The following is a 17,158-nucleotide window of genomic DNA, read 5'->3' as shown; positions in this document are numbered from 1 at the left end:
CCTAACATTTAGGGAAAAAAGTTTATCTCCAATTTTCTATTATTTTAATATGAATTATTATAATTATTTCATATGTTTTTCCCTGATATTTCATTTCATAAATCTTATTCTGGTTTCTTTATTAGTTTCTACTCCCTTATTTAATGGGAGTGGAGCATATATGGAGAAATAGGGTAAGATACTTTAATATGGAAAACACTATTGGACGTAGTGCTACTAAAAATTATTCATTGTGTGTCTAAGATTCAAATTTAACTGGGCATCCTGTAATTTTATTTGCTAAATCTGGCAACTCTATATCTAAAGCCCATGCTTTGTAATGAAACTAAGCAAAGAAAGAAGATCTCCCTTCCTTGTTCCCCAAAACCATCCACCAAATCTGAAAAGACCTACTCTGAAGGCCACAGCACTCTCAAAGCCATCGGTAAAATAATCAGCATTTGAAAATGGGCAAGGTCACTATCCCAGCTCCTGAAATCTCTGACACCAACATAAAAGGAATAATAAGTGCTTAGGGCCAAGTAGGTAAAGATGATATTTCCTGGAGAGTATTTAGGCCTTCATCCAGGACCCAGGAAGGTGGTGTGGCTTTTCTGTAGATTTGTGGGGCAGAATGAGAGGAACGGTTAATGGGTATCAGGCCCTGGATACACTGTACCATTGAACTTCAGATACCTACGTTGCTTCCTCCCTGGAAGTTATCCTGCTCTAGAAAACCAGCCAATACCCTGATGTAGTACTACCTCCAGCCTGAGGAGAAGAGAGCAAAGGAATCATGTTCAAAACCCCACAAACCTTTGAACCCAGTTCAAATGCCTCCTGTCCATTACCTAAAATGAAAATTGGTTACAATGAAATTACTGAATATGCTTTCACTGAACTAGCATGGCAAACTGAATTTAGTTTCTACAGATTATAAAAAATGCAAATTAATCAGGAAATATAGAGACTCACCCAATTTTCTGTAAAAAATTTAACATAAATCAAATTTAATGTAAATCAACCTTATCACACAGGTGTTGTGCATGCCCTAGCTTATACTGATATGACCAGCTTTCTAAGAAAAGGACCCTGTTAGGAAGAAATTAAAGGACTGACCTAGCCTCCCATGGCATCACTTGATCAAGACGATGACCAAGACTGACCGACTATTAATATATTAATTACACTGTAGCTAATACCTTCCAGTTTCATATGAACTAAAGTCTACATTCCTGTAGTTGCTCTCATTAATTGATTTAATTAACTCAATCATTTATCTAGTAAATATAATGTTCTTACTTTTGGCACTTGGCTAGATCTGAAAAAGGAACTCACGTAGTAATGAAAACAGACATTATGGGAATGTCTGTTAAGCAAAGAGTTAAGCAATAGAAATAAAAGCAGGATCTACGTACACAAAAGAGAGAAAGGAAGAAGAGAGGGGCAGAGAGACAGAGAGAAACAGATAGACAAAGTCACAGTGAGAGAGACAGAGACAAGAGACAGAGAGAAAGATCCTCTCTCTGGGGAAGGAACAGTTTAAGAATACTTTGCTACTTTCTCTTTCCCTAGACGTCTGTTTATCAAATTTCCTGTAAATAAGTTTAAATGGGTTAATTTTCTATTTGTGAGAATGCTAAGGTTTTTTTTTTTTACATTATACATCTTATTTTCTCAACATTTTGCGCTGGAGAAGTGCAACAGAGATTGTTACCTCTATTTTACAGATGGGAAAACTAAGGCTCTTAAGCAATTTATCGCTCCCCTTTATCTGTATATACACAGTAGCGGCGAATTGCTTGTTTTCAAAATAAGAATGATATGAAAAAGGAAAAGAATTAACTTCAGACATAATGAAGAGGGACTATAATTTCAGAAGGAAAATGCGAGACTTCTGGTCTACCATGGACTGACAAGGAGAAGAATGTCTGAAATGCGGCCTATCCAAAACAGTAAAGCCAGGCAGCAAAGCCACAATGTTCCAGAATCCAGGGGGAGGTCTCAGAGAAAACAAGCACCTCCTCGTGTTTCCTGTGGCTGGCTCTGTGCATGTAAATTCCACAGCACTGGACATGTGGGACGTTTAATAAGTAGACAATACACAGCACCATTTAATCTGTGCAATGATGATCACAACAATTATATTTTTTCAACTCCTCTTATCTACCAAGCACTATGCTTGCTAAATACATATCATATTTTAATCTTCACAAAAATCTTGCAATACAGGAGTCATAATTTCCACTTTACAGACGAAGATCATGAAGCACTGATGAAAAGATCAGCTTTTGTAGTAGTGGTTGACTCAGACTTGTTACAATTCAGGTGTGCCTGACTCCAGGGCTGGAGTTCACTTCCCTTCTTACTGGGGAGTGGATGGTAGGCAATAACTGTGCTCTAAGTTTCATGCGAAATGAAAGACCAGGGTATTTTGGAGCAGGGGTGACTTTTTGGAGGCCTCTGAAATCATATCACAAAATGGATGCCTATAGGAATGGGTGCCTATGCAGATGGAAAACCTGAATAATATTGAAGAGTTTTTCAAACTACACGCACCTCCTGTCCCACATTCCCCTCCCCCTGCAGGCCCTCAAGCAATAAAGCTGAGAAACACTGTTCAAAGAGGTCTTAAAACCCAGAGCGAGGCAGGGAATAATAAGCAAGTGTCAGGCTAATGTTATCAGAGGAGAGGGAAAGAAAAAGGTCTTCTCTGAGGCCCTAGATTCTATAAAGAACAATGTTAGATATTTCCCAAATATCAATCAGTTAACCTCAAGTAGGCTGTGAGTCGGGTTTACTACACTCCCATGTTTTGAAATACTTAGACTTCAAAGCAGAAGTAATCATTTAAGTCACAGAGAGATGCCACTCCATGTTTTTCTCTATCATTAAATAAACACTTCACCACAGTGAGCTGAAAAATTCCCAGTTAGAAATAAACACATTTGCTGTTTTTAGGTAGGTCAGGCAACCTTATTCTATTCTATGTTTTGAAAAATCAGAAACAGAGAAGAGCCTATTGAACTTTTGTTGTGTGGCTCTCTAAACCAAAAGAACACTGGTCTAGGAAGTCTCTGGAAGCACAAAAAGCGTTGGCCAGCTTGACTAGTGAGCTGCACTTTCATTCTAAATGAAGGAGAGCAACTCTTACTTCCAAACTTGTACTGTGAGTACCCACTGCTTTTAAGTTGGCTGAGCCTCTATCACAGGAGACCTTGTAACAAAGTAGTTGAAATCAACTCCTTTGGTCTAAGACACCTTTGTTTCAAGTCCTAGGATTCACCATTTATGCGTTTGTAGGCGATTATATAAACCCCCGACAGGGGTTTTGTCACTTTCAAAAGAGAACTAATACTGTCACAGTAGAAGCCATCCTACCTGATGTGTTTGGGATCAGTAGTTGACGAATTAAACAAAAATATTACTTAGAAAAGGAAACAAAAAATATATTAAAACACAAATATCTTAATTGTTCTTAAAACACATAAAAATACAATTTTCTAATTTTTCCAGTATTTTCCTGTGAGACAAGTCCTTTCATTGGGTATGGGACTGGTGACGGTCTTTTTATTATTTCATAATGCACCACTTTAGTGGACCCAGTCATTCATACACAAGAACATGTAAAGGTACTGAGACAGTAAACTGAGAGGTAGGTCAATCTATAATTTTATGATTTTTCCAATAATTTACAGTTGAGTGTTCAAATTTAATATGATAGCGATTTTAGCTAGCCAATTTTATTGAATCTTTCCAAGGAATTAAGCTATCCTCTTTCTTTCTTCAACCGTGTTCCATAGGTTGGGCTAATTAGTTGAATTATACATATGTTACTAATTAAATTACATGTAAATTATATGTTGCACAATGTTTAATTAATTTTTTACATACGTAATTACATAAATAAACTGCATAATGTGAATGTATATGATAGATGAACAGATAGATAGATTTACAATATTTATAAGAGAAACCTTTGAGTTCTATCAGAGTTTAACACTTACTTAACTTGTGGCACCTCAAAAACTTTTAAACAGTAACCCAATGCAGTTATTCTTGACTTTTTCAGGAAATCACGGACTCCTTTGATAATCTGACAAGAGCTGGGACTTTTTCCTCAGAAAAATAAACACACCCACATACCTTTAAAGTATTATAAACATTTTCAAAGTGCCCAGAGACTCAACAAGTTCATCCTATGACTCCTACGGATCTCTGATCCTAAATTAAGAACACTCTTTTTTTTGCGCCAATGTGAGAAGTGACGTCATTACTTTCTAATTAGGTTTATGTTGATTGAATGCTTCAGAAAGAGTTGCAAACCTCTCCAGTTTCCAATATTTCGGTTTCCTTCTTTGAGATAAGGTTTTAAAATCCCATCAAACTAAATCCATACTCAAATAGGAGCAAAATAAACAAACCAATACAACAAAAGAAAACAAAAACGAATTCCAAGTCAATTTGCGTTGCCCAAGCAATTTTTCCCCTAAATCTTAATTCAACCACAGAGGAAGTGCTCTTAATCATTCACCACCTTACAGATTATCTGACATTTTTAGCAGATGCCCCTAGCATGGTAAATGTGAGTTACTTTCCAGAACTGCACTGTCCAATGCACTAGCTACTAGCTACATGTACCTATTTAAATTTTAATTAACTAAAATTAACTAAATTTAAAATTCAATTCTTCAGTCACACTAGCCACATTTCAAATGCTCAATAGCCACATATGGCTGGTGGTTACTGTTCTGGACAGTGCAGAGAACATTTCTGTCACCTCAGAAAGTTCTAGAATACCCAAGTATTTCTGCTCCCATCAAGTGATTTGTATGCTTGCAGGCAGTCAGTTACATTTGTTCCCAAACCAGTTTATGCCAGTTGGGTTAATATGAAATTGTATAATTTAATTAAACATCATATAAACCAATTTAAATGTGAGTGTAAAAAGAATGAGAGATGTTCTAAACCTGAATATTTTGAAACGACAATAAAATTCAGTCACTTTTAAAAATGCTATAGAATTAGATGTAGGTAAGACAACTTTAAAAGATTATACAAAATCATGGAGAAAATAGGATTCTGCTCTCACATTTCTTTGCATTGGTTTTGCACTTAAAGACATTCATGAAGCAACTAAAATTAGAAATCATAAATGATGAATTATGGGATTTACAGAAAGAAAAGATGACTATGATTTGTAATCAGCAACCCAAACTCAAAAACAGTTCTTGGGTTACATAAAAATACTGGCAAATAAACGTATAATCAAGTTTTGAAATTTAAACAAAATGTGTGTTGTATGTATGTGTTAATTTTTAAGATCCATTTCTTTAAAAATCTTTATGGATTAAGTAATCAACTACTGATCCCAATTGTACTAAATAGGAAGGTTTCTAGTATACATAGCAAAATTGCAAACACATGTCTTCTTCATTACTATAAACACAGTGTTTTCACAATTGGTTGTGTCAACATTTGCCAAATTTAAGTTCATTAGATTAAATTATATTGAAAACTTTATGGCCAGGAACCTGATCTAATTCCAGATTTATGCAGAACTGGTCTTTTAATTATAACACAATAAAATATAATTAACAGCAAGGCCAGTTACTTTACTCTTGAACTCTACCCAGTTGCTTGCATGTAAGACTTTATCTTTATATGGAGATGAGACCACTTGAACTTCAATTGTGTTCACTTTATTGAACCTTTTGATTTTTTCAGATTTGAAAAATGCTGTCTATCCATCTATCTATAGTATTAATTGGTTGAGAAATAAGAAGTATAAGAATTTGATTGTTTTGTACATTGCGATTTAGATGGAAACGGAAACCTAAAATTATATACAACTACTAGGACTACGACAATTACTACTACTCCTACATTTCTTTCATTAAAGTATCATCAAAATAATATTACAATTGTTAGTCATTGCCTGACCAGTGAATAGTTTTCAGTAGTCAATTAAATTCAAGGAAATATTTAGACTGTCATGGACCATACATGTCTATTTGAAATAACAGCATCAGCCTACAAGTGTGTAAGAATTTATCTTCTTGATACACCTTAGAATGACTTGAAAGTATCATAGATAGTCCAAATTATCTAGGTCAACTGTAAGAAACGACGCTGTTAGGTTCATCAAAAGAACAGATCCATTGCAATTTTGCTTTACCACGTGATGCCTTCATATGAGAGATGGAAACTGGCTGCCCTTGGAGGCCAGATTCAGACTGACTGACGAAGTCATTTCGGAGTTATTCTGAAAGGGAGTATACCTTCTTTTGGTCTACCATGGTCCCCATTACGTCCTTTTGTCTCAAAGTCTGGCTTATCATGCTGCCTAGACCCTAATCCCTGAAGTTATCTAAATTTTTGATCCCTGCAAGGCGTTTTACATCATGATATCTTGCACACCTCATGGGGGCATAGGGAATTGAGTTCTGAAGTGGGACTTAGTGATGGCTGCCATTCATATTAGCTTTCATTCTCCCAAGCAACAGAATACTAACAGGTTCACCAATTCATAGTTCTTCCCTTTTTACTTAAGATAAACCACCAACTGCTAGGTCATACTCCTTTCCCCTGGAGAAGGTTCTGGAAGGAGGGGAAATATCATGGTGGAACTAGAGGGTAGCTAAATTTCTCTCTAGACCCAGAAGAATAAGAGTGCACTTGTACTTGAAACAACAGAATTAAGTGGCTATGAAGATCATTTTAAATAATATTAATTTTATATCTACCATATTTGAGTCTGAAGATAAATTACTGTTATTTGTAGTCTTTCAGAAATAAAACCTTATCTCATTTCAATTAGTTAATTAATTAAAATTTGTTTAATGATACTACCCCCAAATCTATTGATAGCAATGGAGAACTACCCAATAAATCTATTGCTAGCAAACACAAAATATTTCTTCTTGGATAGATCATTGACCTGGATAGAAATCTAGGCTGTGTCCATAACTACTGGATTGACCTTACCAAAATCATTAAACATTCCAGGCCTCAGTTTGGTCATCTGGAAAATGGGCCAGTTGACCTCTAAGGTTTGTACCATTTATAAATGTAGATTTTATTTTTAATTTCAATCAAGTACTATTTAAGTGCCTATTAAGTAAAAGCACACATGAATTACATACACAACTTACAATTTAACTTTACTATGGCCTATCTAAACAAAAAGTACCAGGAAACAGAAGGCTGAATATGATTGGAGTCAAGTAAGTGCTCAAGAGTCCAGAGCGAAGAGAAAAAGAATTGGGATTTAAGAGTGATCAGACAGAGAGGAGAAACACGGGTAGTTTAATTAACTCACACATTTCACATAGCGTAGAGTGAGATTAAAAATGAAGGCACACACAAGACAATGCCAACCTAAAAATCAAGAACCACCAGTAAACAGACTTCCCAAAAGTTAAAAGTGATATTCCTAACTTCTCTTAAATTTTAAACTTTAAAAGTTTGAAGAAGTCCACTTAAATACAGAACTTCCCCGCTGCATCAAATAATGTTTTCATTTCATTTTAAACATTTCCTTCATTCACCAAAGAGTTCTTGAATTCATCCTATAAGCTGAGTACTATGGTAGGAGTTGTGAGTTTCAAAAAGACAGATATTTCTGTACACGAGAGGCTTAGATTTATTATAAATAATAGAGATTAGCTTCATAAATCACCTTCAAACAGTACATCACAGGCTTAACCAAGACTCGCCTATAAGACCTCATAGACAGTGTTAAAAAAAACTTCTCATCTCATAATGATATATTCTGGAGAGTCTAGAAATAGCTCAGATAACCACAGGACTGCTGAACCATAGTTTATTTTAAGGTGTGTATAGCTTCTCACCATCGCCCATAAATGATCTAAAGTTCAAGTCAATCCAACAGTGAAAAAAAAAGTGTGTACACTGCAAGAGGTACAAATGTAAGTCACAGTCCCTTTGGGCACTCGGACCTACTAATAATGGAAGTTAGTGAAAACCCTGTGGGAATGAAAGTTGCAAGGGCTATGAGGACTCAAAACTGAGAAAATCTCTCAGAGAAAGAGTAAAGGTTTTGTGGATTAGGAAGAGATGCACAGAGATCTTGAAGAACATGATCTTAACAGGTAGCAGGTGTGCTTGGAAGTAGACGTGGGTGGTAGGAATTAGTACGCAAGAGATACATGCTCTTTTGGTATGTTAGAGCCTTCGCCTAATGATCTTTCACAGGTGTTTCCTGTGGGTCATTCAGGGGACTAGTATGGGTAGAGTCAAGATCAGTGACCTCAAGTGTTATTCCTTCATTCTGTGGAAGAGAAGCTAGGCGTGGGTGTGAATTAATGCGCAGGGTAGCTGAGTCCTGAATCATCATTTGGGGAATCTTGGGGAATCACCTATGCTTATGAGTCAGCATTTGATAACAGGGAACAAGAGAAACAAAATGATTATTTACAGAAAGTGACTCATTTATTCTAATAACATAGCTCATGTACTGCTGGATTATTTTCAAAAAGACTCAGTCCAATTGCCAAGTAATTTATCTGATTCCCTCATAGTTACTTTGGCCAATTTAGTTCATAATACTATGAGCTAATATTATGGACTAAATTAGACTTTTCTGATAAGGCCCAATCAATTGCTTTGCAGTTGGTTTTCCTTTCTTTACCTTCTTCCATTCCTTCATTCCCACCCTGCCTTCCTACTCTAACTCCTTCTTGCCTCATTCCACAAAGCATTTAAGGTAAATCAGCCACTATTAACATAAAGAGACATATACAACTTAGTGTCCCAAGATATCAAAAGAGATATTGGTTAAGTAAAGTACAATTCACTGCTATTTAACTGATTTCTGAATTTTCACACTTCCTTTGTTACCAAATGTGAAAACCTTGATATATAGTAAAATTTGACCACTTAAAATTCTGAAGTGAATTATTTAATCTGTATAGCTGTTCTGCCTTTCAAGGACAACTCTATAAATGCATAATGTTTCCCTATGGTTTTTTAGACATAATTTAACTTCTAGATATTGACATCAGCAGCAGTCCTGAATCTTGGTTTCTTTAAAAATAGTCCTATCAATTTGTGTATTTGTCATTTGCCATTTTTTTCATAAAATTATAGTAAGTTAAATACCCCACACAATTGGAGGAGCATAATTGATTATTAACCACTAGTGAAAGCATAATTCTCCCATGTAGTATTCTCACCCTACGGAGAAGTCTATTTTTTTCACTGATGCTAATTACATCCTCCACCTTTCAGAATTATGATGATTTCTGCATGACTAACATAATGGATCATAGCTACATCTTTGTCACTTTCAGCTCTTCCCCTATAATATCAGTTCACTTTAGATAGGGTAGATAAGACATCATGATTCCAATAGCATTCGTCATACTATTTTTATAAGATTATCCTGAAACTGTACATCATAGTTGACTTCTGTGATGTACTTAACTCTACTGAACTCCATGGAAATTGGCATTTATTGGCAGTAGTATTCCATTCGGCCCATTATTCTGTTCAGGACTTGCTCTCTAATTCTACACCAAGTATTAGGATACACACAAATACATACACACACAGAGGAAAGGGATCCTAGGCTCTCAAGGGCTAAATTATTTACAAAGATGTAACTGTTTACCACTCAGTTGTCTGTTTCTTCCACCTTGGTATTGAACTGCTACCATTAGCCACAACATTCTTTTTCTTTGCTAGGAGTCCCTTTCTTTTTCATCTCTACATTCTCTCTCCATCTCTCTTTCTCGCTCTCTCATCTCCTACCTCTTGTTCATTGTCTCGATTAGTCCCTGAAAAGATTTTTCTTTCTTAGAGACTACTAGTCTTTAACTTCTGCATACTAGTCAAATAATTTCGCTTGAAATAATTGGTATTAAGCTTTCGAAGGCCCACGTGTTCTTCCTTTTGGTGATTAAAAAGTTCCTTCTCCACTACCATTGTTGGTAAATTCCAGATTCTGAGATATTCTGGATGCCAGAGTGTTCTATAGAAAGTTCATCACTACATACCCACGATCTTAGGGTTCTTAACATATATTTGTATCTGAAAATTGTTTCTTATGTATGCAATGTTTCATGCCGGAGTTTCAATTAAAGCACATATCTACAATTATTTAATATCTACAACTGTTTAATTCTGTGACTGAAAGATGATCTATAAAACTAGGCTTTCTATATGAATTACACCATTCACTGCCACTAAAGATGACAGCACGTTAATGGACTCCAAAGAGATCCATTTGCTTTACATAGACGGAATATTGTGGGTGCCTTTCCTTCAAACAAAAATGTGACCCAATCCTTAATTTATACTTCATATACTTATTTATTAGTAATTTATTGATGTGTCTCTGGTTCAGTTGTCTCTGGTTTATTCAACAGATATAGCTGTACAAAAATAAAGGGTAGAAGATAAGGGAGATTTACAAAATACAAAAAGCTGACATGAAACTGATGCTGAAAGAGAAACCATTCATCTGGAAATCAAGGAATTTAAAAATTCAAAAGAAATATACTTAATCTAAATTTAGGATTATAAACTATAGTGAACTTAACAAAAATGAATTTTCTATATTCTTTTTATTCTAAAGAAAAAGCACTCCTAAATTTGAAAGTATATGTCTAGGATGAGCAGACACACTCGACACGGTCAAAAAACAAGTCAAGACTATTACAGATGTAGAGCAGTCTGGGAATTAAAGTTATGCAAATTTTTGGACCAATACACAAAACTCAGATTTGTGACCACTGTTGTAATTCATTCAAATATTCAATGGGAACTCATCACAGAGTAAGATCTTATACTTCATTCATTCATCCAATAAATATTTAGTTATTATATGTAAGGCATTGCAGGGGATACAATGAAAAAGAAAGCATGGACTTTGCCCTCAAGGGGCTTACAGTCTAGTATGGAAAAATAAACAAGCACATAGGTAGCCACAACATAAGGGAGAAAGTGATGTGTCATAAGAAAGACTTGGATAATGTGCTATGGAAGTCACTGACAGTAGCAGATATATATATTTTTTTACTACAGGGTCTAAGCAGCCAATAAAAATAGAAAGAAAGACCAATGATCAGTTTGCAAAATTAAGTGCCAAATTTTGAGAATCTATGGATTAAAAAAGCTGCGATATTAATGTGATTTGTCACTACTCACCAGTTCTTAAAAATGTTTGATCATAGAGTAACAACCTATTAGAAATACCATCTCACCAGTGTTTATGAGTAGATGCAAATGGAATAATCTCATATTTAAGGATGAAAGGATCATTTTAATGTAATAAAGGCTCAAATCAATTATCCAAAATACTTATGACACATTACCTTCTTGAACAGAAATTGGCTCAATCAGATTAAAGTGATGAAGAACTCCTCGATGGCTCAAGTGTGCTCCAAGGAAAGCTAGAAGGTTGTACAGTTAACTCCCAGGGTGTAACTCTAAACCATACAACCTACTACCTCAACCCGGATGCACACAGCTTCCAATGTTGCTTCAAACTCCTTATCATATCTTCAGTCAGCTCCTCCAAATATGGCGGCCACATACCTAAGGGCTTGGCAAGGATGTAGATAGAATATTCTAACACCAATAAACTCAATGTGTGTCTACTAAGACTATCCTAACCTCTTGAGTTCCCAGCATAGGTCATACAAAATGTCCTCTGACATCTCTCCTGGCATAGTTCTACCAGCAATTAATAATATGAAAAGTCAACAGCATTTAGCTTCATTTTTCAAGAGAAATAGGCTCAAGAGAAACACATAATTCCAGTTATAGCCTTTAATTTTTCTTATTGAAATTGATAAGGTGCTAACCACTGTCATGTGAACTGAAGTTTCTGAACAGGATCTATTCAGATCTTGGTTCAAACCTTGTTATAAAAAATTCAAGTTTCTTAAGCAACTCTTAAGCAAAAAGTATACTGGTTTCAAACTTGACTGGCTGTGCTATAACCCCTTACAAGTGGTTGACAATTGAAACCTGCCTCGTAAGACAAATGAGGATTAAAGTATACACGAAAAACAAAGGAAAATATAATCACCTCAAAAGTAATCCACTAGAGTTTAACAGGAGTTTGACTAAAATATTATTTCACAGCCTTGAGTATAGCATTTTGTCAGATTACCACACTGACACAGACCCATAGAAGCGAGCTTGTGAGGTCCACTTCACCACAAGATCGGATCTACGGGTTTATGCCAATGGGCAACATCTCACATGAGCTCCCTATTAAAGCAGAATTTGTTGTAAATATCTGATGAAGTTAAGAAATGGAACTAACAATATCAATCCTTTAGTGTAAATATTTTAAGTGCTGAAATGCTCTAAGGATGCATATCCCCAGTTAAAGGCCTTCATAAATATGCTAAACTAAACACAGGCTTATACACAGGAGAATTCTAAAAGTAGTATATTGAAAGATTTTTCACAATTATTTTTCTTTTAATAGTGAATATTTTGGAATTAGACTATTCTAATTAATGATGAGTTTTAAAAGAAAAAAAAGGATCCATACATGCACGTATGAATTATGTAATTGTGAGGCATGAATGTAGTATTACCAGCCTATAATTAAGACCAAATTAACTATTAAGCTAATTGTGTAAGAGTTAGACTGTGCTTGTTTTAACTCTTATAAAACCTCTGTCAGTGGTTTCAAGGAATTGGTAACATTATAACTTTCTCATAAAACAAGTAAGAGCTTGTTGACTAGGCAGAGAACACAGGAAGTTATTTAAAAGTCTTAAATATATACATATGTGTCTATTGTTGGAATAATACTGAAATTAACAATAGTTGGATAAACGAATATCAGAAAACTAAAATTAATGACCCATTAACAGCATTATTATTACTACTGCGGGCTAACATTTATACTCCAGATCTATTGCATAAAAGAGAATATTTTGTCTCTTCAACACAGTATACTTAAATTTCTTTTTCAAAAAAGATATACTTAAAACACATGGCTACATACAGCTCTCATCTGGTCAACAGGTTGGGGGAAAATAAATTGCTATTAAAAAAATTGTAAACCACCAGACAATAATTAAACACACAAAGAGTAAACAGAAAGCCAGTCACATACACATTTTTTAAGATTCTAAGCTCAACAGCAACAAAATTATGTCATGTACAATCATTAATCGTTTCACTCATATCCACAATATTTAGTATTCTTAAACTATATCTTCATTGTGAAAAATAGTAATACCAAATAAGAATTCCTTAGTGTTTTACATGCTTTGAAATAAAGAAAATAAAATGTGTTTTATAGATTTTATATAGATAATTTGATCTACATAATTTTTTACCATTATTTTTCTAATTATTCTCATACTTGTTAAAAACTGTAGTAAGAAATCAACAATTATGCATTCAACTGTAGTAAAAATATTTCAACACATTTATAAATTCAGATGTCAAATAAAAGGCAACATTTGTTTTAGGTTTTATCATAACTGTAAGAATGGATATTCTGGTTTCATTCTCTTATTAGATCGTTAAGAAAAGGCACAACTTTATTCCCACCCCTAGATTTCACTTCCTTTTATATGGTACGACAAATGAAAACTACATTTTTTTCTTTTTCCTAAATCACTTTCTATTAATCCGTATTCCACCTATGTCATATGAATGGCTATACAGATATATATTCAAAGGGACTCAAACTGTACAGTGATCACAAACTCAGACAAAAATTTTTCACAAGGGTAGGTAATATTATAAATTCTCAAACCATCAATGAAAATTCCAACAGCTAGATCCACAAAGAATATGAAACGAATCCTTATAACTAAACACAGTCAAAGTTAGTGCTTTTTTCTTTCAAAATATTACATATTAATTGCTCTTTCACTTTTTATTTTTACCTGAGATGATTTTCTCCTATGATCACTTTCTTCACTCCTCATATCCATTTTAAGTTTTTCCCTAAAACAACCACAAAAGGAGAAATATCAGACAACTGCTGTCCAAGAGGAGCATCTGGGTGGATGGTGGAAATGAAGGTAGACGATCGAGAAGAGAACACAATATCAAAATGGCAAAACCTTTTAAAGTATTTTTTTTTTTTAAAAAGGCTTGGAAGACTCATAGAGCCCCACCCAAGGCTACTCATATGACATATAATGTGGTTTCATAGTTTGCATTTATGCGTTCACTTTGGCTGGTGTTGTTTTCACAGTAACAGTTTTGAAAGTGAAAGGAGGCATGGCTGTTAAAGAAGCGACTAGGTTTTGCACAATGAACTCGTGCAAGCTGAAAAGAGATTCGGATTTGGCATGGAGCTTAATAAGATAATTAAGAGTGTAGAGATTAATGGCTCCTAAAAATAACATTTAAAATAATGTTTTTCAACTAAAGGATCTTGAAACATGAAAACAGGTTTATAAATGTTAATTAAGGCTGTGAAAGTTGACGTTCCATTAGCTGAGGCAGCATAAAGAACAAGAGCTATTTTTTAAATAATTAGTGAACAAAAACCGATAAACTTAATAAAATGTTCTACTTGAATGTTATCAGTGTGTAGGGTGTTTGTAATTTCCCGTAATTCTTCGTAGAATAACAAAAAAGAAAGTAGAATTCATCAGTTCTACAATATTTCTTCATTGTTTACCCTATATATTTTCAACATAATAAAACATGATTTCAAAAGCACAAGTTTGCTTCAGGTTCATTCTTTTCATGGAAAATATAGCATCAATTCGTAATATGCAAATTATAGATTTCATTTATATACGCTGGATATTTCAAAAGCATTTTCTCTTTTTAACAGTTTTTAAACACATTTAGAAACAGTTTTAATCAAAATTAAAATAGGTAGAATACATCTGCTAATCGTTTCCCATTGAACCAGGCAGAACTGGGTTTTGCTATAAAATACTTAAATTGCTTAGCAATTTACTTCTACAAACAGACAAAATAATTATAATGCAATGCATTTATCTGCGGAGCCATATATTGCCTGAAACTTAAAACAAGTTGGTATGTACTTTTTCCACTAAAATACTTAGTGGATATTTCCAACATTCTCTACAACTGCTCTAAAACAAATGCTTCTTTTAAAATATATTTTAAAAGAGAGTATTATTGTAGAACAAGCTTCTTTTCTACTTAGCCACTGAGAATGTGATCGTCTTATCCCTGTTTCTGCTATACTGAAATCCTGGAAAATAATTCAAATATAACTTTCCCCAAACTAATTTTATCTATCAGTAGTTTAACGCTTAGTTCGATATGACCCTTTTTCAGAAGTTTAAAAAGTTTCTTCTTTCACATTTCAAATTATGAGTCACAGCACATGAAAGATTTAGTTTCTTTACCAACTAGGGCTAAATGCTCCCTTTTCTTAGATAGCCAAAACTAACACTGGAAACAAAAAGCACAGATAACATATGAATGTCTTTCCAAAACTTCTATGTATAACAAAAAAAAAAGTACCGTCTTTTTTATAGAGATTTTTCTATTTTTCCTTAAGTTTTTATACTAATCAGGATTAGAGAGAGAGCAAAAGGAAAAAGTTAATGAGAGTAAAGTGGGTGATGAGTTAAGTCAGAGTAAATGGAAAGTTCAAGGCTCCCCTTTTATATAACAGTAGGCTTAAAAAGAAACAACAAAAAAAGTTATACCTGATATGAAAGGTGCGATTTCACCAAGTGCAATATATTGCTAATTATGCCATATTTTTGAAATAACAAAAATAAAGAAGGCTCATTTGGTTAGGTTGCCTTACAAAGCTGCTTTACAAAGCCCGATGTCTCTGCAGTTACACAAGCCAATGTTTGCCTTTTTTGGTTTGTTTTGGTTTGGATTTTTGTTTGTTTGTTTTTGTTTTTGTTTTGAGCAGGAGCGTCTCAGTTTTGTTCAGCACTGTTGCATGGAGTAGGACAAACTCAGAGTTTTTTTTCTTCCGGGCTCCTGTTATTTCTTGGAAAAAAGGACCAGGGTGCTTATCTTCTTTTTCTTCCTTCTCGGGATTCCAGGCACAAAGCACTGCGCAGAAGCTGCACCAATCCTTGCCGTTCCTGGCAGCAGAATGGTAGAAGGTGGGAGCAACCAGGAATTCTTCCAGGCTGTGCTGACTTTAGAAATGAGGATTGCACACGTTTGTCTCCTGAACCAAAAGGGTGAGAAGGCAGGGTGCCAGGTTGCTACACTCTGCTGCAATGATCTCATGCTCACTGCTGCTCTCGTCCTGTTTGCCCAGTTCAAATGCCTGTTCATTATAACCCAAAAAAAAAAAAAAAAAAAGAACTACTTGGATTCTTCAGCAAGCAGAAAGGATATAAAAAATCAGCAGTAAGAAAAAGCAAAACACCAAAAAGCACGTACAATTTTAGGATTCACTTGTTATGCCCCAATAGTCTGTTTATATTTTCCTCTTTTTTTTCTCCCTATTTAGAGATAAGCAGCAGAATTTATCAGGCGTGAAAGGGACAGCCTCCTGGTGGCCTGCCAAAAACCCAGAATAAAGGCGAAGTTGTGCTTCAAAGCTCAGTCGCTTGCTGAGTCTGGCTAAAGTCAAGTATTAAGATCCACCATTTTCTGAGCCATGCTAGAAAAGAAGAAAAAAGTCAGGACGGGTGCTGCTTTTCCAAGTCTCCGTTGGCACCATCACAAAATCTCAGTCGTAAGGTCACATGATTCTCTGCCAAATGTAGAGAGCATTCCCATCAACCATTCTGCTGATACTGCGAAGGCAGCTATTGTCTCGTTTAGACCCAAAGTTCAGCCCACTCTTCATTGAATTAGCTGAAAAACGCATCACCTTTGGGGGCTGGGAGTCATGGAAACGTCTACCTGGCAAGCTGCCCACTTTTTCTGCCCATCAACCAGAGATGGAATTGTGCTGCCTAATGCAATGATGACTTGGAATGTGAAGAGTCGTCCAAAGTGAATCTGATTCTTGCAACGCCTGTTTCAGTTTGCACAGAAAACTCTGGCTTCTTGTAGTTAAGGGAGGGGTGGGGGAATCTTTCCTACTAAATGTAGCACATAAAGGTCTGAATGCCTACTCTGCAACTTTATTTCACAACACACCCAAATAGTTCTCAAACGAAAAGACTGAACACCCTGCAAGTTTTCTCAGTTAAAGGCATCCCTTCCACTGCCTCCTTTTCCTTACGAGTGAATGCAACAAGCCCGGGATATTTGTTTTAGT

At 35.0% G+C, this 17,158-nt stretch overlaps 1 protein-coding gene and 2 non-coding genes across 25 annotated transcripts in view; all 3 read right to left on the bottom strand.

Annotated features, from left to right (window-relative positions):
* Positions 1–17,158, bottom strand: part of LOC138920927 (uncharacterized) — a 613,683-nt gene that overhangs the window by 194,328 nt on the left and 402,197 nt on the right. For 14 of the 23 annotated variants that reach the window (XR_011432956.1, XR_011432962.1, XR_011432964.1 and 11 more), the window contains one exon: positions 13,869–13,929. The exons of 4 other annotated variants lie outside the window; for them this stretch is intronic. The gene's annotated coding sequence lies outside the window, so the exon portion shown is untranslated. Of the gene's footprint in view, positions 1–13,868; positions 13,930–15,626; positions 16,567–17,158 lie in introns of those variants that run through there. 5 more of the 23 variants (XR_011432966.1, XR_011432971.1, XR_011432977.1 and 2 more) reach the window with 3 other exon arrangements.
* MIRLET7C (microRNA let-7c) lies at positions 11,390–11,460 on the bottom strand. Its single transcript, NR_033053.1, has one exon. It is a non-coding gene; the product is annotated as a microRNA let-7c (primary transcript).
* Positions 12,122–12,202, bottom strand: MIR99A-2 (microRNA mir-99a-2). Its single transcript, NR_033057.1, has one exon. It is a non-coding gene; the product is annotated as a microRNA mir-99a-2 (primary transcript).

This window comes from Equus caballus, chromosome 26 (genome assembly GCF_041296265.1).
Source record: "Equus caballus isolate H_3958 breed thoroughbred chromosome 26, TB-T2T, whole genome shotgun sequence".
Taxonomy (NCBI): Eukaryota; Metazoa; Chordata; class Mammalia; order Perissodactyla; family Equidae; genus Equus; species Equus caballus.
This window is presented reverse-complemented; position numbering and strand designations above follow the sequence as displayed.